Source organism: Silurus meridionalis, chromosome 23 (assembly GCF_014805685.1).
Source record: "Silurus meridionalis isolate SWU-2019-XX chromosome 23, ASM1480568v1, whole genome shotgun sequence".
Taxonomy (NCBI): Eukaryota; Metazoa; Chordata; class Actinopteri; order Siluriformes; family Siluridae; genus Silurus; species Silurus meridionalis.
The window spans coordinates 10,782,807-10,807,474 of record NC_060906.1 but is presented as its reverse complement, the minus strand read 5'-3'; the positions used below and the strand labels follow the sequence as shown (position 1 = coordinate 10,807,474).

The window sequence follows — 24,668 nt, the reverse complement described above, 5'->3', positions numbered from 1 at the left end:
GGTTAACTGTGTGCAGGCTGCACCATTCTTCAAGGCAACAATTCCTAAAGCTGCGAAATCAGGGGGGCCACAAGACACATTGGGATCAGTGGTGCATAGAGGCACTGCTTCTGGGCATCACATGAGAGATGAATAAATTAGCTTAAAATTATTTTTTCTTTTTCTGTGTAAGTGTGTGTGAGATTATGTACTGCATAGGTGGGGTTACTTGGGGTAATTGCCATTTTATTAGAAACACATACAATGTAGATTAAACATTAATTGCATTACTCAGCATTGGACCATGCTGACAAGATATTATGTGTCTATATGTGTCTGTGTGTGTGTGTGTGTGTGTGTGTGTGTGTGTGTGTGTGAGATGGACAAGTCAGAGGTGGGCTTGCTTCATGTTGCATAGTGACACATTGGGCAAGTGGGTAGTTAACTGTACACCAAGGCAAGCTTGAGAGCCTAGTTGACCAAACACATTGACAAAAATCACCTGCCAGTACAAAAAATAACTTATTTTACTCATGTTCTGGGGAAGTGCCAGTCACTTCTTGTACAGTACCAAGTGCACATCTGATTTGCATTTTTGCAGAAAAAAAACTCTTAAAAATAGCAAAGCACACAGCAACCTGAAAACAACATGATAACTAAACCTTGAAAGAGTGCTTCCACTTTTTTTTATACAATCCACAATTCTAAACATTCAGATGCTGCTGTGACTCTCCCAACTAAAATGTGTCAAATGGGGCCCATTGCTTACATCTACAAGTTGGATGGAATTAATATAGTGATAACCAAGAATATCTCACTTGTGAGCACTTAGTAAGGAGCCTGTGATATGGTCAGTCAGATTCCTGCATAACATGGTGGTGCTTCCCCTAACTCAATGTCACGGGTCATAAAGGAGTGAGAAGTGATCATACCGCACAGTGGGGCTGACGCACTGCTGCTGACCTCATCACCGGAAATCCTGACGCGCTTTGTCCTTCAGGCTGCACGAGCTCACCGGGGAAACTATCAACCGGTTGTGATGCTCTCGAACGTATTTGGAGTTGTTTCTGCTCTCCTCGAAACGTTTCATGGCGCGCACCCTGCTGCCCAACATGCATAAGCTCTTAGAGGGAGCAGATATGCTTTCTGTCAGATCAAATTGACCTACTGCGCGCGCACGAACGAACGAACGAACACACACACACACACACACACAGGGAGCTGGGGGTAGGTGGCATTTAATACAACGCTTTTAATTAGTGTGTGGGGGTGGAGGGGGATTAGTAGCCTGCACCATGTCTGTGCAGCGTGATTGGTCAATTCGTACTTCCGGGTAATTAGTTTTCTAAGTGTTTTAACGCAAATCCATTGAATTAACGCGCGTGCAGTTGCCTACCTGTTGTACGACGAATCGATTGCATGCATTAATAGTGATGCGAATAAGTGGGCGGAACTGGAAAAAAATAAAATAACCATCAACTGTTGCTTCTATTTCTTTTTAGTCATTATTTCTGATCAGGAGACAAAAATTCAAGTTTGCGTCGCGCGTGCGCCCTCGTCTTTACGCTCAAGCTGACCGCACGTGAGGACAGAACAGGATCCCTGCAGGCGCTCGCGCTTACTGACACGCACGAACACACGCGCACGCACACACACTACTCAACTGGCGCTGTCCTACAGTGCATCTGTGCGGCTTTATATATATATATATATATATATATATATATATATATATATATATATATATATATATATATATATATATATATATATATATATATATATATATATATATATATATATAAGGCAAAATGCAATAAATATTTTACGCACTTTGCATATCTTCCTGTTCCCTGTACTTCTGGTTCAAGAGGTGCCATTCGAAATGTTAGTCATTCCCCGGGGCAGGCAAAATCTTTACGGGCCACTCCGAAGAAGTCGAATGCGCGAGGATGGGCCACGAAACTCGCTCGCACGCGCGGGCACGCACCACGCAGACGCGTACGGCTCACTTTTCTGACCAGGCAAAGCGATCGCTTACGGTGTTTCATCCAACGCAGGGCTGTACTGAGAAAAAAACGGCAATAAACCGTAAAGCCTAATCGATAATGGTTGTAGTGCGTGTGTGCGGGCGCGCGACATTCACAAATATATATATACAATATATTTTTCACCCCTTCGTTCCGGTTTTGGAGAAGCGTACAGCCGGGATGCATGTCAATGCAGCAAAAAAACGCGCATCTCACACGGAGCACGCCTTCGCACGAGCGCGCAAAGACCGTCAACCGGTGGCATGGGATCAGTTCTTTCAGAACCCATCCGGAAACTACTTGTACAGACACTTAACAGATATTAACCTGGCCGCCGAATGACACATCCCTAGCATAATAATAAAATGCATACAAAATTAAATGCAGCATAAGGAATAAAATCAACAAACCAAAGTGCACGATTCTTATAAGAATACCACACAAAAAATAATTAAAAAAAGAAAAAAGAAAGAAACCCGCACCTGCCCGGTCCTTACCTTTAAACTCGTGCGTGATGGTGCGGTTTCCATACTTGGCATGGTTAGAAATCCAAACGCGAGCTCCCTGCGCGGTCCACAGCTTTCAGAAAACGCAGTAATCCACTTTCCCATGCCCGACACAGCCGGCTCAATCAGGACTACATCCTTCCCATTGCAGCCGAAAAACTGTCGGGATTTCAGCGCTTTCAATCCTTTTTCCCACCGTATTTTTTTCTTTTTTTTTGGCTCTCGTAGCACAGCCTGCACTGAAGTTGCCTGGTTACCTCTGTTTTAAGGCGGCTGAACCCAGCGCTCTAGTAGCCTATCACAAGCACTACGGCGCGTTAACCCTGTGTGCGCCGTTCTGTCCTGATTTCTGGTTTCAGAGCAAGAGCTGGGGAGCGAGTGTGAGGGTGGGAAGGGTGTAGTGGGTGTAAGTGTAGGGGCAGTACGAGCTCTGGCATCAAGATGCGCAAAAGAGGATAAGAGGAAACAACCGCAGGGGAGAGAGAGGCCATGGCCACACTTTATGATGACAGCAAAAAGAAGGTGTCATATTTTTAGTGTGTGTGTGTGTGTGTGTGCAGGAAGAAAATCCAGTGCCACTGCTTTCTCAAACACACTCCTAACAAGACTGGACTTTTCGTATGAAATCATTAAAATTCTGACAGCTGTATAGCAAGAGCTTTGAACCACTGGAACACCTTATCACGCAGTATATTGATTTCAGTTGCGCCTTCTGTTTCAGGAGGCACCACACCCTTTCAATTTTCAATCATGATTGGAATTCATACTCATAGAAGAACATTATACCAAGCTCACATGGTGTCGTGGCTTAGTCATATAACCAGCCAGAGTTAACCAAATGTGAAAAGATATACTGGGGTCCAAAGGTTTTAGACCTACTACTGGTTGCTGGGGAATTTGGCGCCTATCCTAGGGAATTCGGGCAAAAAGCAGGGGCCAATCACAAACACAAACTTGTTCACACAATATAGATTATTTGGAGATGCTGATCACCATACAAATTGGGAGAACACCAAAGAACCTGAAGGAAACCCATGAACCTTCAAACTCAGATCACAGTCAAACAGAGAAATTTGAACCCCCAAACCCAGAGGGAAAAAAAGGCTTTCCACTAAGTCATCATGTCCCCTCTGGCATGTTATCATGTTAACTCCTTAAGTAAACCTTATCCCTTCTACTGAAGCCTGGTTTCAGAAGAAACATCAATAGATATTATCTAAAATTGATCATCCGGCTTTACATAAACTTGTAGGATCAGAGTCAGCTTGACTGCACACTGTCATTAATGGATGTACCCAATGTTAAGAAACTCTGCATTTCATATATATTTAACAAAAAAGAGGATATTCAACATTAGTATTATTTTGTCCAACCATAGAACAGATGTTGCATTGTGGATCAATAAGTACCGAGAAGGAAGATCTAACAGTTTACTGAGTGGGAACATCGATATGGAGGTGTTCTAATCAAGCTCCTAAAGGCAGCTGCTATAAGATTCCAAAGGCAGCATATTAGCATCCAACAGTCTAGTCTACACAAAATGAAATTATTTCTATAGTCAGTTGACATATCTTACTGAACCAAAGCAAAGTGGCTTCAGTAGAGTCTAATGGATTATTATTTGCAATCAAGCCTTGCTGAGAGGTAGTCAAGTCATGCTTGGATGCAGTCTGGTCTTGTTTAAAATTAGTTGGACTATGCTCAGAGATAGTGAACCCTTGCTCAGAGGCAGTCAGACTTTGCTGAGAGGCAGTAAGGTGTTGTTGAGAGGTAGTGAGGTCTTGATGAGAGGCGATCAGGTCTTGCTGAGAAGTAGTTTGATCTTGCTCAAATTCCTAACAGTGTCAGCTTGGTGGTGCTGGGAATTGATCTTCCAAGCAGTTTGCCAAAGCCTCAACCACCGAGCTACCACTGTGCCTCAGGCCAATGTTGCAAGCTCTGTATATGAGTCCCATTGAAATTGCGATCAAATGGAAACATATTTTCCTGCTTTAGCATCAAGGAATGAACAATAATAGCTGTAATGATTTTCCTTACTGCCAGACCAAGTTTCAATAATTATTCCAGGTAACTATAGCAAACAATAATGAGTAAAGTTTGTAATTACTGCTATTACATCACCCTGTAAAATAGCCACAGTGCACCAGAGACTATTTAATATACCAATAAATTCAACTCTTATATATTAACCAACATTAATGCAGCACCTCGGGTCCATTGGACAAATTGCTGCTACTGAGTAGTAACTTCCTGCTAGAAAAGACCAATACAGTACATTCTATTATTAAACAAAATGTACATATATCTACCCCAAACTTAACTTATAAATAATTTAAGACCTACAGGGTTACACAGATTTAGAATATTTTTATTTAAAAAAATATTATTAACATCATCCAAAAAAATGTAGAAATTGATAGCAGCAACATGTTTTTAAAAAGTTGGGATAGTTGGCAGATGGCAATGTTTAACACGATGTAGCATCCCCTCTTCATTTAACAACAGTCTGCAAACATCTGGGAACTGAGGAAACCTGGAGATTTAAGAAAGGAATGTTGTTCCATTCTTGTTTGATATAGGATTCTAACTGCATCCTGTGTCTTTGCTTGTGTATCTTTTCTTCCAGGATGCAGCTAAAAATCTTCAATTGGTAAAAGGTCTGGCAAGCCAGTTCAGCACCCAGACTGTTCTACTATGAAATGCTGTTGTAATAGATGCAGAATGCAGTTAGCATTGTCCTGCTAAAATATGCAAGGGCTTCCTTGAAAATGATATCATCTGAATTGGAGCAAATGCTTCTGTAAAACCTAAATATATATCTTTCAGCATTGATGTTGAACTAAGCACTGATAAGTTGGAAGGTCCCAACCAAAAAGATTTAATTTGATTCTGACCACAGAACAGTTTTCCACTTTGCCATAGACCATTTTACATGAGCTTTGGCCCAGAGAAGATGATAGCATTTTTGGATCATGTTCATATTTGGCTTTGTGGCAGCAGGGGCATGGCTTTGTGAATGGGGGGTGAGGCCGGAGAAGACAAGCATTAAGAATCCCACAACTGTTGCGAATGTGTCTAATCAGAGTTCTCTTTTGCAGTGAGCAGGGGAAAAGGACAAGAGGAGTAAGAGAAGGATGCTGGAGAGAGAGATACAGAGACGTGTATGTGTGTCCGTGTGTGCGCAAGTGCAAAAATGTAATCAAGAAACCTGGTTCCATTGGTTCCCCTGAACTGTTCGCTCTCCTACACTGGTGCCGAAACCAGGTAAGGAAAACAGGATACACCCCTGTGGATTCTTCGCTGTTGGGTGAGCTGGTAAAGGCGTTTATTGAGCGCCAGCAGACCCAAAACCAGGCCCTCCTTTGGGTGCGCGCTAAGCAGGAACAGCGGTACCAGGACCTGATCCGCGCCCAGGCAGACGACCAGAAGGCATTCCGGAGCGTGCTAGGCAGGCAAGAAGCTCCCACCACCCATCTTTTCTGGAGCGGCAAAACATCTACCAGCTGATTGCATGGTGGAATAGCGTGCCTGAAGGGTGCAATCCTCCAGCGAGTGGGACAAACCCCGGAACAGCACCCCTGTTCCTTACTGCTTTCCTCCTGTACTTCTGCCTCAGAAACAGGCCAATCTTCATGAAGCCAACCGCTCGTCACCGGGGACCTCCCCTTCTCTCTCCTATGTTTTATCTCCCTACTTCTGTCCCGCAGATGGGGGACTCAGACCACACAGGTGTCTGCTGGCATTGCGGGGAGCATTGATCTAGGAGATGGAGTTGGGGTGATGATCTGGATCTCAGTGGAGCCACAGGCCACCCCCCGATAGCTAGAGCATACTGCATACCAGTGAGTATCCAAGGGGCTACACACCAGGCATTGGTGGATATGGGCTGTAAGCAGACTTTCATCCACCAAAGCCTGGTTCGGTGCAAGCTTTGAATACTGCACGATACCTGCAGGGAGATAAAGTCCTTGTATTACTACCTACGTCTAAACTACTCGCAGAGGGGCAAGGACCCTTAGAGGTTACACAGCAAGTTGGAGGCATCGACTATGTAGTTAGACACACAGATAGGGGCGATGCACTTCAGGTGTATGACCTCAACCTCCTGAAACCATGGAGGGAGGCAGTGCCTGTGTCTCTAGCAATGGTGGTTTCTGAGAGGAAGGAGCTGGGACCTGAGGTAAGGCCAAAATCCGTGCCAGAATTGAAGCGAATTGCCTGGAGCTGTAAGTGCAGGATAGCTGGTACAGCACCATAGAGAAGGAGTGCCTGGCTATCAAGTGGGTGGTCCCCACCCTCTAAAACTATCTGTTGAGACGAGCCTTCACTCTCTGTTTGGACCACACCCAGGCTCCAGTGGCTCCATCGCATAAAAGATACTAACGTGTGGATTACTCAGAGGTCCATCACAGAATGAGGCATGTTTTTAATGCAGTGCCATCTGAAGGTCTAAAGGTTACGGGCATCCAATATTGTATTTCAGCCTTGTCCCTTGTTTATTCTGACTCTAAGATGCTCTTTTTTTTTTATACCTAATCAGGTTACTGACCTGTTGACAAAATGTTCTTCCAGCTCTTTTTTGATAGTACCACTTACTTTTCCACTCTGTTTTGGAATTGGGGTTGTATATGCATAGTAGATTTAGTACCAGTAAAGCGTTACACACTAAAAAACAAAACTTTCTTGCATTGCTGTTCTGTTACAAAAGCTTTTTTCTTTCAAATTAGCTAGAAATTCTAGATAGATAGATAGATAGATAGATAGATAGATAGATAGATAGATAGATAGATAGATAGATAGATAGATAGATAGATAGATAGATAGATAGAAAGAACACTGAACATTCATTCTTGCTCTTAGATATGTATTCACTTTCCCTTTTATAGAGTTTTGTGGCCATCACTACATAGTAAACAAGCTGCTTCAGGATCATGAGACGCATGTTATGGGAAATAATGTGTGCACAAAGAATACAAATTAAATCAGTCTTTTAAAAAAGTTAAGATTAATAAACAAGGCCTTCTGTTTTAAAAAATAATAAATTGACTAGCATTCTCAGTGGGATGCCATATAGCGCACACATGTCTCCTGCTTAAAATTCTAGAACCCCCAAAATGTAAAACACCTTCCCACGTCCCTGCTGACAACACAAATATAAACTCAGAGATAAAAAAAAACTGTATTCATAAAGAACAGATGGGCCTGATAAAGGGTAACTGGGCTAACTTTTATGCACAACTTGTCCCTACAGTAACATTAAACTATCCTCTTGACCAGCTGTCAGTGGCTGCTGAAAATAATATTTAAATAGTCAGGTGGTGACTATCTTTCCCAGGAAGGATCATTGACATCAAGGGATTATTGCATTGCTTATGAGGGTTAGTTTTGTCTTACGTGATTTCAGCAAATTATTTTTTTCAGTTTCTTATCAATGACATTCTATATGACACCGTACTTGACATCCTTCCTAGAGTAGATGTTCCCAGTAATGCTCCAACATGTTATAAATGATGTTCCTTTTAGTTATTATGAATATTGAAATGTCATCTTAGATTTTAGGACAGGCCCAGTATTCGTTTATGTTTGAATTGCATTTCTGCCTGAAAGGTTGAAAACATCATTGTGGAGCTCAGCAGTTTGTTTAATTTCATACACAGTTTTCTGACCACTGGTACATTAAAATAACAGAAAGCTTCAAGTTTTGGTATTCTGTAACTTTTCAGTTCTCCCACATGGCTTGTCACAGAACTCAGACATAGCCTTTCTATAAAGTGCCAACAAAGGATTAAACTATTAGGCTCTGAAATGTTAATTGCCCCAAATGCCTATAATTCTATTTTTGTGTCAGCTTTAAAATGCTGCATGTCTGCATGATTTCTGGATATATGCATTCTTGGCTAAAATAAACAATAAAAGCATGGCTGAACTGTATATGAAATCTTGTATATCCTAAGTGAGTTCAAAAGAGTCCACTGTAATTCTAAACACCAGTGGATGACATTTTCCATAAAGGTTTCCTGAAGCAGAACCAAGATTTACACAGTGTCCAGTGGATACAGAGACAGAAAACACACAAATACACCTGCACACTATATTCATTCAATTATCCAGTCATGTTCATGCCAGGCCATGTATAAAATCTAGGAGATACAGGTCAATAGCTTTGGTTCCCTTTCAGGAACTCGAGCTGCGCTGAAAACAATTTAGGAATGCCTTTGTTCACATTCTGAATCATGTGTAAAATCCGGCCAATAGGCAGTCGTGACGTCATTGGCAGGCGACGTCGCGCAAACCAGGAAGCTACAAAATGGGAGCGCAATGGCAGCAACATCAGCTTTTGTTGTTCAGGTATGCACTTTGTGTGTGAATCTGTATCTCAGATCAAGTCCGAGGACTGGTTTGTCACGATAGATCAAAGTCATCCCCACTGCAATCAAGAGAGTAAAAGCAGGCCAGATATTACAGAGCCCAGGTGGATCTGTTTGTGATTCGGGAGACTTCGCACTGTCCCCTCTGTTTCTCTCTCTCTCACCCAGACCCATTGGGGTGGGACGCCATAGTGCAGATGTGGCCGAGGCTACGTCTGTACACCTTTCCCCCTATCGCGCTGCTCCCAGGAGTTCTGGAGAGAATCCGCCAGGAAGGAGCTCGTCTCTGCCTGGTGGCACCTCGTTGGCCGGACAGACCATGGTTTTACCTGCTGTCCCTCCTTGAGGGACCTCCTTGGGAAATTCCTCCCAGGAGGGATCTCCTCTTACAGGTAGGGGGAACCCTGCTTCACCCCTGCCCAGAGTTATGGAAGCTTTGGCTGTGGCCCCTGAGGTAGTAGAGACCATTTTCCATTCCAGAGCTCCCTCCACGAGGAGGTTGTATGCCGCTAAATGGCATCTGTTCACCACGTGGTGTAAGCACCACCAGTTGGACCCAGTTAACTGCCTGGTTGGTTCAGTTCTGGAGTTCCTGCAGGAACAGTTAGCCAAAGGATTGGCTCCATCACCGCTGAAAGTTTGTGTCCGCTATAGCGGCTTATTGTACTACGCTAGCGGGCCAGTCACTGGGGAAACACCCCCTCGTGACACGTTTTCTACATGCCACCCGGAGTCTGAGGTCCGGGACACGACCCAAAGTGCCTGTGTGGGACTTGGCCGTTGTGCTGGCGGCTCTATCTAAGCCCCCCTTCGAGCCCTTGGCCAAGGTGGCCCTTAGGTATCTGTCAGTTAAGACCGTCTTTATCCCTTAAGAGGGTCGGGGACCTACAGGCTCTTTCCGTGGGCCTGTCTCTTCTGGAGTTTGCTCCTGGCATGGCCAGTCTTACTGTATCCTTTACCCCGTTTGCAGACATTCTGCCCTCCTCTTTTCCTAGCCCCTAACCAGGAAAAGCTAAATTCGACTGTGTCCAGTGCGAGCACTAAACACATACCTCCACAGGATGAGTCCATGGATTAAGTCGAAGCAGCTGTTCGTCTGCTATGGCCCTCATAGGAAAGGATTCCCGGCTAATAAGCAGACACTCAGTAGATGGATTGTGGATGCCATTTGTCTGTGTTATGAGTCCTCTGGTCTTCCCACTCCTTTCGGAGTTAAGGCTCATTCCACCCGGGGTATGGCAGCCTCTATGGCTTGGTCTGCTGGAGTTTCACTCCAGGACATTTGTAACACTGACTGTCAGGTTTTATGACCTCGACATCAGAGCCACTCCCGGCGCCTCTGTCCTGCATGCCGGTTGTGCTTAGACATGCTAGACAGGGACTGGTCAGTATGGCATGATTGGACACTCGGTCCTGGAAAGGGAACGTCACTAGGTTACATTTATAACCGTAGTTCCTTGAGGGAACAAGAGCTGTGTCAACGGGCTATACTCCCTGCATCCCTGCAGCGCTTACCTTCTTTTTCAGAAGCTGCCATCGTGCTCCCATTTTGTAGCTTACTGGTTTGCGCGACAATTAAATTCACTGGTTTGCACGACGAATTAAGTCACCACTGCCTATTGGCTGGATTTTAAACATGATTCAGAGCGTGAACAATGTGAGGCGTTCCCAAAGCGTTTTAGACGCAGCTCTCGTCTCGTAGAGTTTAAAATTAAGCTTTATAGCAGGGTGATACCTGAGCTTAGGCTACTGTCTGAATTTAGCATATTCTCATTCTTTCTGAATGAGTTTTCTGCAGCTTCCTTGGTGTTGTCATCCTTTCCAAGAAAATAGCACAATTTCGCACGCAACATATGGTAAAACTGACAATAATTTTGAATAAATGTGATGTGTAAATGAGGCTTTGCTTTGGAATGGCATCCCATCATTAATTACTTTTAAGGTAATAATGTTCTTTATAAAAAATATATTTAAATTTCAATCTTTAGTTAAAAATAGATATAGTGATAACCTGAAAGCAATGAATATATGGTATAATGGTACATACATATTAAGATATACGATAATCATACAGTGAATATATCATAGTAATGTCATCTGGAGGGACATAGAGTATATCTGTAGGAAAATGCTGAGGATGAAGCCACCAGGAAGGAGGAAAAGAGAAAGGCCTAGGAGAAGGTTTATGGATGTGGTGAGAGAAGACATGCAAATAGTTGGTTTGAAAGAGGCAGATGTAGAGGACAGGGGGTATGGAGACGGATGATCCACTGTGGCGACCCCTAATGGGAGCAGCTGAAAGAAGAAGAAGAAGAAGAAGAAGAAGAAGAATGTCATGGCACTGTACTTATTTAAAAGCTTTTCAGCATGAACTCATAAAGTGTGGCCGTTTTATTTTCCATATGATGTGCCTTTAACACTCTTTTTAACAGTGAGCTCTAAAAAGCCGTTCTGATTTGGACTTGAAAAAAGTAAATATCCCTTCAGTTTTAAAGCCAGTATTTTTGCAGTGACCTTTGTGTAAGAATTAAGGAAACAAACCTGCAAGAATGCTTTCCAGGCCTCAGTATAACAGTGAAAGATACTGTTATAAGATATTTTATATTTTTCATTAAAAAGCTATATATTTACATTCGTAAAACATATAAGGACCCACTGTTTTCTAGTTTGCCCCTAGTAACCCCTCATTCTCTGACCACCCCCATTATGTGTCCAATAAACCGCTCATAGTTACAAGTTTACTCTCAGCTTTAATACAGTATATAACCATGATATATTATGTTGTTGTTAGATTTGGGTGTGTGGATAATTAGTCTCTCTCTCTCTCTCTCTCTCTCTCTTTCTCACACACTTTCTCTCTCGCCAGCTTTATTGGACCTGTTTTCATGTTTTACCCATGTTTCTTCTACTTGTGCTAGTAAAACAGGTCCTCTGCTCTTCCGGGAACTATAATAGTTTATTACACACTGATATTGCTATTCTAGATTAAAGCTTATTGTCAGACAGGAGAACAATATACTGGCAAACCATCAGCAACAAATGAGAGCTAATCACATTTAGCTAGCCAACAGCAGCATGTAGCATGTTATTTTATTTCTGTAAAAATATATATACAAAAAGATGTTTCACATTACAGGTGATCTTGATATCATTATCATGGTGGTAATTATAATATTAAATATGAATGCTGTTTTCATATAAACAGAGGTGAATAAAGTAATGTCTGTGTAAAATACATTTAGTTGTCTTGAATAAACACTGAATCTGTGCATGCTGGAAAAAAAAAACACAGTGTTTAGTTTTCATGTTCAGCTGATTTTTTACCACTGATATACAATAATTATTAACTTAAATGCATCATCCATTTGTTTAAATATTATTCAGGTGAATACATGGTGGGTTGAGACATGTGTTGTTTAACTGAATCCCCTGACTATATTTATTCAAGGAAGGGAGATGCTTGGTGCATATTGTCAGGGATCCACCTGCCATGATTTCCCAGCCATATGTGGTTCTTTTCCAAACTGTTACCACAAAGCTTAAGGCACATGGTTTTATATGTAGCATTAAAAGGGTTTAGTAGAGTTGATCTCAAGTGGCCTGCTATAGAGCTCTGACCTCAACTCTACTAAACCCTTTTGGGATTAATGCACCCTTCACCCTACACCACTATCTGACTTTACTAACACCCTTGTGTTTAACTGAGAACAAATCTTTATATGCACACTCCGAAAATATAGTGGACGATCTTCCCAAAAGAGTGGAGGTTATTATAACAGCAAATGGGGAGTAAAAATGTGTAATATATGTTTAAAAAGCACATACAAATAGTCAGGTGTCCACACAAACCTTTGTCTATATGATGTATTTATTTGGTAGACAACTGTAGTAGAAATGCACAGTGACAGGGTATGTGGGATGTCTCAAATTAATTGTACTGATATGTATAAGTTGTTTTGTTTTCTGTCTGAATAAACCCCCAGTCATCATTAACTGGCTTTGTTGGTCTAATGAGTTTATGCTTATCACTGTTATGTACAAAAAGGCCATAATACTTAAGATTGCTTAGCATCATAAATACACAATGAAAACTCTTGCTGTGAAGTTCTTTGCTAGTAAAGCAAGTAGTGTACAGTCCTAAAGCTCATGGATCTTACTGAGAGACAGGACAAAAAATACCCAGCATGCCCTGTTGTACATAGTGCCACACTGCAGGGAAGCTTTCACAAATATGGCTTTCAAACTTTCAGACTACACAGCGAACACTTCTTATACAGCTACAACTCCTATACAAACAAATGTCACACCGCAACACAAATTTGCATGATTTTTCTGCAAGAATTTCAATCTGGAACACACATCCCTCCCAGGTTTTTTTGTCACAAAGGGAATAAAAACACACTGAACCCCTGACTAAAATAAGCTGAACAAGTTTTGCAGTGGACGAGGGAACTAATGCAGAAAATATAAACACTGCATTGGTTAATCCTTATAGTACGCTTCTGGCTTGTCAAAGATGTTTACTTTACCTTGAGCTAGCTGGGAGTAAACCTCCAGAGACCTCCTCATCACCTCATCATTAACACAACATGAAAACAGTAGGCATACTACATGAGCACATACAGACAACACACACACACACACACACACACACACACACACACACACACACACACACACACACAAGTAACTAAATTATTCAGTTAGGGCCTCATGAAGACATTTTTCTCTCTGTATATCTACCTGTACAGTGCCTGCATTAGTATTCACCCCCTTTTCCACATTTCATAGGGCTACAAACTGAAACTGGGAGAGAACTAATTGGGATTATATATATATATATATATATATATATATATATATATATATATATATATATATAGATAGATAGATAGATAGATAGATAGATAGATAGATAGATAGATAGATAGATATATTACATTCATTCATATTTCTATTGACTAAATAGATGAATAAATAAATAAATAAATAAATAAATAAATAAATAAATAAATAAATAAATTGTTTAAAATATTTGACTGCATAAGTTTACATACCAATTGCACTGACATCCTTAAATTAGTTCTAACCAGGATAAAGCAGCCATCATTTGGCCATACATGCATGTGCAAGTAAAATGTCCCATGATCTCACTTAGACTACATCCCTAATCAAACAGTTTATATTATTATTATTATTACAGATTACAGAACACTATGAAGACTAAGGTACCGTTAAACCAAATATTAAACCAAATTATGTAACAAGTCTCTGTTACTAACAAACCTGCCATAAAAATGCCTTTAAAATTCTGTTTTAGACACCTGACCATGATGTGACCTTGACCCTGTTTGCTGAATTACATAATTTAATTAGTTCATATGCTGGTCAAAATATTTATTTCATATAAATCATATAAACCATCAACCAAAAACTCAAAAGGATGCACTGACAATAACAATAAATAAATGTATGTTCTTACACCCTAAAAATACTGTATAATTCCTCTACTACCTTGTGATGGAGACATAAAAATGGAATGACATTTTTACAGCCCAACCATTACTCTTCCTAGAGGAGACCAAAGGTCAGTAACTAGCCAAACTACTGAAAAGTCAAGGGTAATTTGGCTCACATGGGAGAAGCTTTCACAGAACAACTACAGCCTTGAAATGACACAAAGCTAAGTTTCATAGGAGAAAAAAAAAAAATTACAATGCCAAAGATTTAGCAACATTTTGACACAAAGTAGTTAAATATATTTTCTGCTTATTTGTTTAGCATTTGTGTTGCGATAAAAAAAACATGAAATATTTTACATTTCTATTAATCTAAGGTGAACAAAAATGTCTATTTGAATTAGAATGTTTATGCAAATACTACATTTACACAGTTTCCTTTTTTGTTCCAGCATGACAATGCCCCTTTGCAACTAAGCATGAAGCTCCATGAAGATATGGTTTGCATGGGTTAGAGTGGAAGATCTTGAGTGGCCTGAGCTTTGACCTCAACCATACTGAAAACCTTTAGGATGATTTGTAAATATGACTGCACTCGGGCCTCCTCATCCTACACCACTACCTGACCTAACACCCTTGTGGCTAAATGAGCACAAATCTCCACAAGAACACTCCAAAATATAATGAAACATTTTTCCAGGGAAGTGGAGGTTATTACAACAGCAAATAGGAACTAAATGTTTTAGGGGATGCTCAAAAAGCATATACGTATGAATCTTATGGTAAGGTTTCCACAAAGTCCATATGGTGTATGTGTGTTTTATATAAATCTTAGTTTTTTCAACATCTGCATTAATGTCTAGAAGGAATTTTTAAGAGATTTGGGATTACTTCTGTTCCTTACGATTGTCACGCTAGGATCAAGAGTCGGAAACCAAAATACAGACAAGACGTTTATTAGCCTTGTGAAACAGACAGAAGCCAGGTAGAAGCATGCACCGGAAAACGGGTATACTTCGAATCACAAGTAGTCCAGAAATGATCGCCAGAATGAACTGTAGATCGGACGGTGAGTGAGTGAGAATGGGGGCCTTATAAAGGAAGGGTGTAGATTGGAGACAGGTGAAGGTGATTAGTATGAAGGCAAGGCGCTGCGAGTGTGCTGAGTGCAGAGAGGAGGTGTGGCTGGACAACTATATTTTCTCCACAGCTACTTTTAAAAAGCTCACATAAACATGCAATGTGGCAAAGCACTTCGAATGTTCGCAACACAAATACTGTAACATACTGTTTATGCTGTGTGACTAGAGTCATTCCTAATCATTAATATTTAGCGTTACAGTTAAAGTTTACAAGCTGCCCTGTTTTTTGTATGTTTGTTCGTTTTAGGTTTTTTATGCAGGTGAAGGAACAGGTTAAAGATACTTCAGACATGAGATCACACAATTTAAGTCTGAGGCTGACACTAATGTCACACATCAACTTTAAACAGGTTTGAAACCTAAAAGCTATAATAGTGAAGAGTAAGACAATAATTTTACAAGAAATGTTTTTATGGAAGGAAGAAAACATTGTACAAATGCTATCTAATTAATTCATTAATGAAGGCCTTTCATAAATGCAATGTTACTGTCTAATTTGGACATTTTTACACTAACTCCACTGGCCGTCAAAAAATAACCCATTAGCACTGATATATATCAACACAATGGTTCATCCAAATTCGTCAAATCCAGGAAACACCAAATTTGATGATAAACCATGTCTTTTATGAGCCTCACAGAAGATACTATCCGCTGAAATATGTGTAAACTGTGCAGCAGATAGTGTTCAGTACATATGCTTTTTTTTTGCAGCCTTTGTAGATAGAAGGATAGCATCTTTAAAATTATGTAAAGACACAGCCAATGGGATCACACAGGTTTTCTGGATTAAAGGAGACTCACCAAAGCTGCTCCACATCTGCTTTCCATAATAAGGCTCTGGTGGTGGAGGAAACACCTGAGAGACAGAAACAGATGCTTGTTAAAAAGTAATCTGGCAGAACACATTTGTTGGGAAAGCCTTGTGTGCATGTGTGTGTGTTGGGCAGTGGGGGTAAAGGGGATTGTGGGGGATTTGGTCAGCTTAGATGGATGATAAAGAGGAATGGATCAGATAGTCCTTAGAGGCACAGCAGCAGATGTGGACATTACCTTATTTCCTGTGCCATGATTCCATATGGTCACTGAGGCAACTGTGTCATGACCTAATCTGACCACTGGCATCATTTAAAACTAAGATCTGACCTCTATTCCACAGTCTGAACACATCACAGTGTTAATTACAAATGTGTGAAGAAGGTTGAGAACAGTGACAGATGAAAAATAGGGTTTTCTTTCAATCATGGTGTAAACGAAAGGAGGTGAGAAAAAGCGGAACGTGAACAACAAAAATTTAAACAAAGAAAGAAAGAAAGAAATAGAGAAAGAAAGAAAGAAAGAAAAAGAAAGAAAGAAAGAAAGAAAGAAAGAAAGAAAGAAAGAAAGAAAGAAAGGAGCATGTGAACAACAGAGGAGATAAAGAAAGTAAGAAAAATGTCGTGACAAAAAAAGAAACAACATAGATAAATGGGAGGAGAATGGGATTAAATAAGGAGGAGCATATGTGCAAAGAAGGAAAGAAAGAAAGAAAGAAAAGAAAGAAAGAAAGAAAGAAAGAAAGAAAGAAAGAAGAAAGAAAGAAAGAAAGGAGCATGTGAACAACAGAGGAGATAAAGAAAGTAAGAAAAATGTCGTGACAAAAAAAGAAACAACATAGATAAATGGGAGGAGAATGGGATTAAATAAGGAGGAGCATATGTGCAAAGAAGGAAAGAAAGAAAGAAAGAAAGAAAGAAAGAAAGAAAGAAAGAAAGAAAGAAAGAAAGAAAGAAAGAAAGAAAGAAAGAAAGAAAAGAATTATTTACAAAAAAAGGAAGGAAGGAAGGAAGGAAGGAAGGAAGGAAGGTATTAGACAGAACAAAAAAAAATTAAAAGGAAAACAGGGAAGAGAAAAAATAAAAGCAAATAGGAAAAAGAGTTTAAATGTGTGTGTGTGTGGGGGGGGGCATCAAAAACTAAGGGAGGCACAAAGATTCAGAAAATTCATAAGTAAAAGATGCAGAGAAAAGGAAGGAAAGAGAGGGGAACATTCTGAGGGCTGGGTAAAAAAAAGGAAGATTTTAAGAATAATTGGGTCAGAAAATCAAAACTGTAATTAGTTTTTAAATACTAGTTAGAGTTAAGGATGATGGAACAGAATCTCATTGAGGCCTGAGCAGCAGAAATAGGTTAATATCCTAAAAATAAAAATTCAGAAGTAGGAAGACCTCATGATGTCAAGTATAATTCTATGCTTGCAATAAGGCAGTTCGTAAAGATTTACATTTGCATTTAGAGATTCTATGTACAGAAAGACCTTCAGACTTTTTGTTTACAATCAGTAGATTGTTGTTACCCTTTCACTGTCTAATTAAAATAAGCATTGTTCTCTGCCACGGTTCCACAGCACCCAGCAGGAGTAACATTACATATTCACATTTATTAACCATTTAGCCATTTGTATAAAAAGGTCATCACATGTTCATTTGTGAATAATACACAGTCACAGCACATATCAATGTACATCTGTGTGACTGTGCAGCACATATGCAGATTAAATATTCAAAGATGATTCGTTCCTACTCTGGTGTAACATGATAAATAATCTAATACAGACCACAGAAATTCAGCAAGATCTTTATCCTTAGAAATATCGATTTGGGGCAAATGATGAGATGATATCAAGGGCTGACTGCTCCTGCTGCCATCTTGTGCGGTCTTCTAGATTGACTTTTAATGACCGTCTGAAGTGTGAATAATGAATGGCGGTTATTGTCCTGCTGGGAGAAATCTATTCAAACACTAGAAAAAGAACAACAAAGACACCAGAGAGAGTTATGGCATCGTCCTGCCACCAGGGCAGGTGTTATGTATCACCGTTGTGCCATTTCTGAAAATACGTATTGTTTGAATGCTCACTGTTATGGTCTCTAAAGATTGTCTTTGATATTCTATATAGCGCCTTTTGTCTCTTTCTTTTCTCTCTCGCTTCGTCAAGGACACTTGGATGAAGGTTTGAGCCCCCCTGCTCAGTCTTAATTGCCCATGATGAGTGCTCCACACATGAGCAGACACACATCAGACCCCTGCTGACAGGGAACATTCTCGGGCACACACACATATTCAGATCAAGCTGGCATCCACATCAGCAATCTCAATTTGCCCTCTATAGCTTCTCGCCTTCACTCTTTATGACCTGCCCCAAAATGACACTCACTCTCTCTCTCTCTCTCTCTCTCTCTCTCTCTCTCTCACACACACACACACACACACACGCACACACACACATTGTCTTGCAGTGGACATGGACAAAGAAAACACACACAATCTATGCAGAATCCCAGACTGTGAATTCAACTATTTTAATGGATTATTTTGCATGAAACCAAATGCTGTGAATAAATTTACATATCGCTTTAATACCAGCTGCAGGACTAGCCGAGAGACAAACAAGAGGAAAGTAAAGAGAGAAGTGAGAACAAGAGATAGACCGAGAAAAAGCGTCTTCATAAAAATTTTATTATCCCCAATAGTGTGAGCCAGCTCCCAAATTGTAACAACGCGAGCTGATTACAGAGTAATGATTATTTGTCTCCTTCCTCAATATCTAATTGGAATAATTGCATTTAATTAGCTCAAAAGACAGGCAGGAGAGCGCTGACGCATGGAGTGGTGGAACATTGGTGAGGAAGAAGTATAGCTTGAGTATGCGAAAGAAAGAAAGAAAGAAAGAAAGAAAGAAAGAAAGAAAGAAAGAAAGAAAGAAAGAAAGAAAGAAAGAAAGAAAGGCAAACAAAGTAGAAAAATTAAAAAAATATGGGAAGTAGGAAGGAAGGAAGGAAGGAAGGAAGGAAGGAAGGGAGGCAGGAAGGAAGGAAGGAAATGGAAAGAAATAAAATAACAACAAAAAGTAAGACAAAGCATGAAAGAGAAAAATTATTCAGGAATTTAGGAAGGAAGGAAATAAATGGGAGGTGATAAAGGAAACCCATTAGAAAGAAAGTAGGGATAAAAGAAAGAGACAAAGCATGAAAGAAAGAAAGAAAGAAAGAAAGAAAGAAAGAAAGAAAGAAAGAAAGAAAGAAAGAAAGAAAGAAAGAAAGAAAGAAAGAAAGAAAGAAAGAAAGAAAATAAATATTTCTGGACAGAATTGATAAAACACAAACACACGTCTCATAACATAGACTCGTGACTTCAACAAACTTATTATATAACTAATTATTATGCATGAGTCATGTATTAGTAATAGCATATGCACTGCATTCTTTGCATTAATTAGTCACATGCACATTAAACCTATCACTCAAACCAATACAGCCCACAGTGGGTTTCAGAGATTGTTGTGGGTTATTAGTGAAAAAGAGGGGCAGACCAGGAGCAAAAAAAAACATATTCATAGGCAAAAAAAATTACAAAATTTAAGATTCAGCTTAAGTTAATTTGATTCTGTTATAATTTCTCTTTTTTAACCATTTTTTTTCTTTAATCCATGTTGGCCACACATATATTTATACAAAAATACACACATTAAAAATACACACATTATATTATACGAAAATAAATGTCTGCGGTGAGCATTATATATTTTTTTTTAATTTGATTATTATCACATATGGTTCTGTGATGCAATAAATGTTTCCCAGTACAGATTATTTTTATTGACTCATTCACTGAATCCTTTTTATTGAATGACAGGACCAAATAAGAAAAATGACTCATGAGCTGATACTGGTGCAGCCTGATGATTAAAAAAATATGTTTTAAATAAAACACTTCTAAGAAGTCTAAAACGGAGATGCGCTTCCCATGGGCTATGAAGTGGTTTCTCTTGAAAAATGTTGTACACTTTTCTGAACACAAGCTTGAGAATTGTGGAGGCTTCAGAGATGTGACAGTTTCGAGCTAATTTTAAACATTGAAGCAGCCTTTATTTTGTCACATACACATATCCCAGGCTTGTGGCCAAAGTACAGGGTCAGCAGGAGGGTCTTGCTCAAGGCCAGACTAATGGCTGCTTGGCTTTAATGCTTGAATGTGTGTGTGAAACGCTTCATGCCTCATGGGAACAGAATCTTAGACTTAGACAACAAGTGTGTCATTTGGGTCATAGGTTTCCAAGCCAACAGGCTCATTTCTGTCATTTGCTTCTGGTCGAAAAACGAGTTGAACTCCTAACCTACTGATCAGTAACCCAGAGCCTTAATCACTGTGACACGACAAGAAGCAAGATCACTGGGAGGGAAAAAATGAGTAAATAAATAAAAACTCCCACATCTTTAAAAGAGTTTGACTGAAGCAGTTAATGCTTAGTAAACAAGCAAAGCTTATTTACTAACAGGTCTTCACATTGTATTTTCCAGTGAAAGGGCTTTGTCACATTTATTCACAAAATGTACCTTTAGTGACATGCTAGATAACAGACTAGCAAGACTAGAAATGTTGTGACATTTGGCCTTGACATGGACTTAACACTGTTCTGGATAAGATTCTGGGAAGAGCAGGCTGGCAGAAGCAGTAGATGGAGACAAACCTATCTGTAGTAATGATGGACAGAACAGCACATTCTACAATGTCCCTACATCCCAGAGTGGAAAAGAACCAGAGCTCCATTTTGAGCTGGAATAATATAAAGGGAGATGGACATGGCTGCAATTCATGTGCTTTGCAGGCATGCTTTAGTGCTGCTGGTGACATGCCTCCCAAAATTCTAACAACCTCACCATATCACCATAGCTCATGTTCCAACGCTACTGCTATACTCAACATTAGCTCCACCCACCCACACACATATTCACAAAAAGAAAAGCTGTATATTTCGCTCCTTTCTCCTCCCCTCCCCGTGCTACTGATTATAGCATTTGTTTATGCACTTCATGCTTTTGATCTCGGTGTCCTCCTTTTCTTGCTTTTATCTAATAATCCCGTTCTCCCTCCTGCGTTTGCGCCAAAGGATTCAGCAGTGTTCCTATTTCCTGACATTCATTTTCCCAACTCTATGTGGCTTGTTTTTTAATGGTTATGTGAGTACCACACTCTTCCTCACTCACGGCATAATATAAAGAGAGAGAGAGCAATAGCACACATGTGCCCTTGCTAATTTTCAACACTGCTTATTTGCAAACAATGCAAGGCAGGTGGTTTGGCAGCAAAAAAACAAAAAGCTCTTTGACAAGCAGATGGAGATTTGGCAGATCTTTTTTTATTTAAACCTCCAATAATCACTCACTATTTACGTGAATCTTGCATCCACCCCCTCTCTTAAATGTCCCCAACATCCAATTACATAAACTACAAATGCTAATTGACCTGGACTTTAAGCTTAGTTTATAAGGTGTCCACCTGACTGCATATCGCAACTTGCCGAATGGAAAGGATTGTTTGCTCAGTTGTACAAAACAAAGGAAGAAAGAAATTAAGCAAACTGACAGCTGGGCTGAGAATTACTCACTCATGTGCAGGAGAGAGAGAGAGAGAGAGAGAGATACTTCCAGAAAAAGGCAGCAGGAAAAAGAAATGCGTAGCATGTGCATGCACAGTAATCCCCCCGTTTTACCACGGTTTGAATCTCATGTCCCCGTTTATCACGGAATTGCATTTGGCACATAACTAATTAGTTTGGCTGATTTTTCCGATCTCTTGGGGATAGCACGATAGACCAAAAAACTTATAGGGAATTGTTTTTATGGAGTTTTATGTTAAAATAATGACATGTATTTATAACCATATAATTATTATTTATAAAATGAAGTAAAATGTTAATACAGTACAGTACTGGATACTTAAAATAGCATTTTTGGGGTGGCGTCCGCTTATCGTGCTTTTCCGTTTATTGCAGGTGGTTTATCGCGTTAAACGGGGGATTACTGTAGTTACTCACTCAACCTGAAGATGATGGTGAGTCCAATTTATAGCTTCATCAGACCAATCTTTATTTGTAAAATAAAAATAATGAGTCATTGTTTGAAATAAAAATCTAAATAACACACCATGATTTAAGGTCAATGTTTTCCTCTAAGAAAAAAAACATTAAAATAATTATCTATGAATTATAGCATTTTCTGTCAAAACAGTTGCACAAATAAAGTTTTAAGACCAACAAATAATAACTGTGCCAACAGAGAATCAACCCTAAATTTAATTCCCTAAACCATCATTAGAACTAAAAAAACGAATCAGATAAATTCACATTTTATGTCCATGATCACACTGTGTAAAATTGTTAGATTGTTAATGCTTGTTTGAGTCCTTTAAAGGTTAATGCTTTTAGAAATTCTGGGATATTTCAGCCCAAACCTAGTTCTATCCTGCCAGGTCTTCATATCAGGATCTTGTTACACAAATTAACAGTGAAGTGTTTGCAAGACTCAGTATATACCCACCCCACCATCTCTTAAAACACTCAAACCTTTCAAAATGCATGGAGGAATGTTCCAAAATCCTGTTTCAACCATGGAGGAATGTTCCAAAGTGTTTCAACCATGTTAAAAGTTACAGAAAGTGGCTGAGACCTATTGTTCATCTATCCCTTAAGAAGACAAGTCTCATCTTATGTAAGAAAAACAAATATCATGTAAGAATTTAGCTATATAAGAATTTAGTTGTTGTTTGTAAACAGAAAAATATTTGACGTGACCTGATTGCAATAAGGCCTGAGGTGCCAAGTAACCAAATTCAACTTAGTTATAATCTAACTGTATCCAGAATTGACTTCGCTCAAAATACCATCAACTTATTATTATAAATCATGGATTAAACTAATCTAACACTTGGTTTCCCCTACTGCTATTACAAACAAACAGCTGTAAACCATCAGGGGCACATGTCTTTATGCTGGATGTCCTTCTTAAAGCAACCCTCCCCATTTATCCGGGCTTGGGACCGGCACTAAGAGTGGCTGGGGTTGGTTTCCTGACCAGGGATCGAACCCGGGCCGCAGCGGTGACAGCGCAGCATCCTAACCACTAGACCACCAGGGAACCATGTAAACCATTAAACCACTACAAATTAATTTTTGTTAAGTAGAGTGCTTTTTGTACATTGAATAAATTTAAATAAAAAGCCAATTAAACAAATTGAATATGCAAGAATATGCAAGTAATTAAGTATTTTTAACTAAAATGAAAAAAAAAAAAAAAAAAAAAAAAACAGAGCTCCTCAGTTATCCCTTCTAAGCGTTCATGCAGATTCTTTTATTCAAGTTTATGTACAAAAGTACTCTGTTGAGATTTCTTTGCCTCTAACAACATCCATGTTGTAATGGCATGGAAGTAGCAGGCTTTTTGCGTATAGACAAGCTGTACTGAATAATAAATAACCTAGCCAAATCACAATTGTCTTGCATTTGTTAAGTCAGGCTAATTCTAAATACTATCCATAGCAAAACATGAATCTTGAGAGCATTTAACATGGCACAAATCTATAGGTCTTTGTGCTTCTTATGGGAACAAGACATTGCTAAGTAGATTACAGACGTTAAACTGAACCTTACACTGTGTGGTCTGGACTATTATACAGACCAAAATTCTGTTCTGTAACAGACAGGAAGCAAAGATTAAATAAGTCAGTCATAAAGGGGCACATTTAAAAGTCTTTATCAGACTCCACTGTCTAGCCACAGGAAGCAGACGGTTATTTGACAGTCAGAAACTGAGGTGATTTTTAAAAGGTTAACTCTTTTTTTGTCTTGCTCTTTATAGAAAACATTGTGGATTTTCTGTGTATATGAAACTGCAGCCATATTAATGTACAATACTTACTTACAGATGTTAATTAAGTGTATTTATGGATTGCTGTTTATAAAAGTAAATGTCTGGAAGGCTTTTTTTTTCAAACCATGTAATTACAGATATGGCAAAGAACAAAAAACACTCTGGCTGCTTGCAGCTCAAAGGAATCCAGATCAAGAGAGAACTTCAGTTCATTTAAACGTTATGCCTGATTAACCCATGAAAAATGAATCTATTGATTAAATACCCATCTGTGAAAGCCTAGGCTTCAGCCAGCACCTCCGCTTCAAGCTTTACTGATCTGAGGTGCATGCCATACTTATTTTAGCATATGAATAATTTAGAGCGTTTGTAGACTCACTCCATAGGATATTGGCCTATCATTGTAAAGTAATCTCATTTGGAGCACCACTCCAATGTGGGCAGCCTTGGACTCTGCGATCAGCCAACTGGAGTGGGTAGGAGTAGTGGAATAAATT

The 24,668-nt window shown here is 39.5% G+C and overlaps 1 protein-coding gene and 1 non-coding gene across 14 annotated transcripts in view; both read right to left on the bottom strand.

The window, feature by feature from the left end:
* The window catches only part of dab1a (DAB adaptor protein 1a), a 368,118-nt gene that overhangs the window by 150,935 nt on the left and 192,515 nt on the right, over window positions 1–24,668 (bottom strand). For 8 of the 13 annotated variants that reach the window (XM_046836336.1, XM_046836333.1, XM_046836341.1 and 5 more), the window contains exon 1: window positions 2,507–2,891. The gene's annotated coding sequence lies outside the window, so the exon portion shown is untranslated. Of the gene's footprint in view, window positions 1–911; window positions 1,190–2,506; window positions 2,892–16,288; window positions 16,344–24,668 lie in introns of those variants that run through there. The other 5 variants (XM_046836339.1, XM_046836345.1, XM_046836346.1 and 2 more) reach the window with 3 other exon arrangements.
* Window positions 23,368–23,439, bottom strand: trnad-guc. Its single transcript has one exon. It is a non-coding gene; the product is annotated as a tRNA-Asp (tRNA).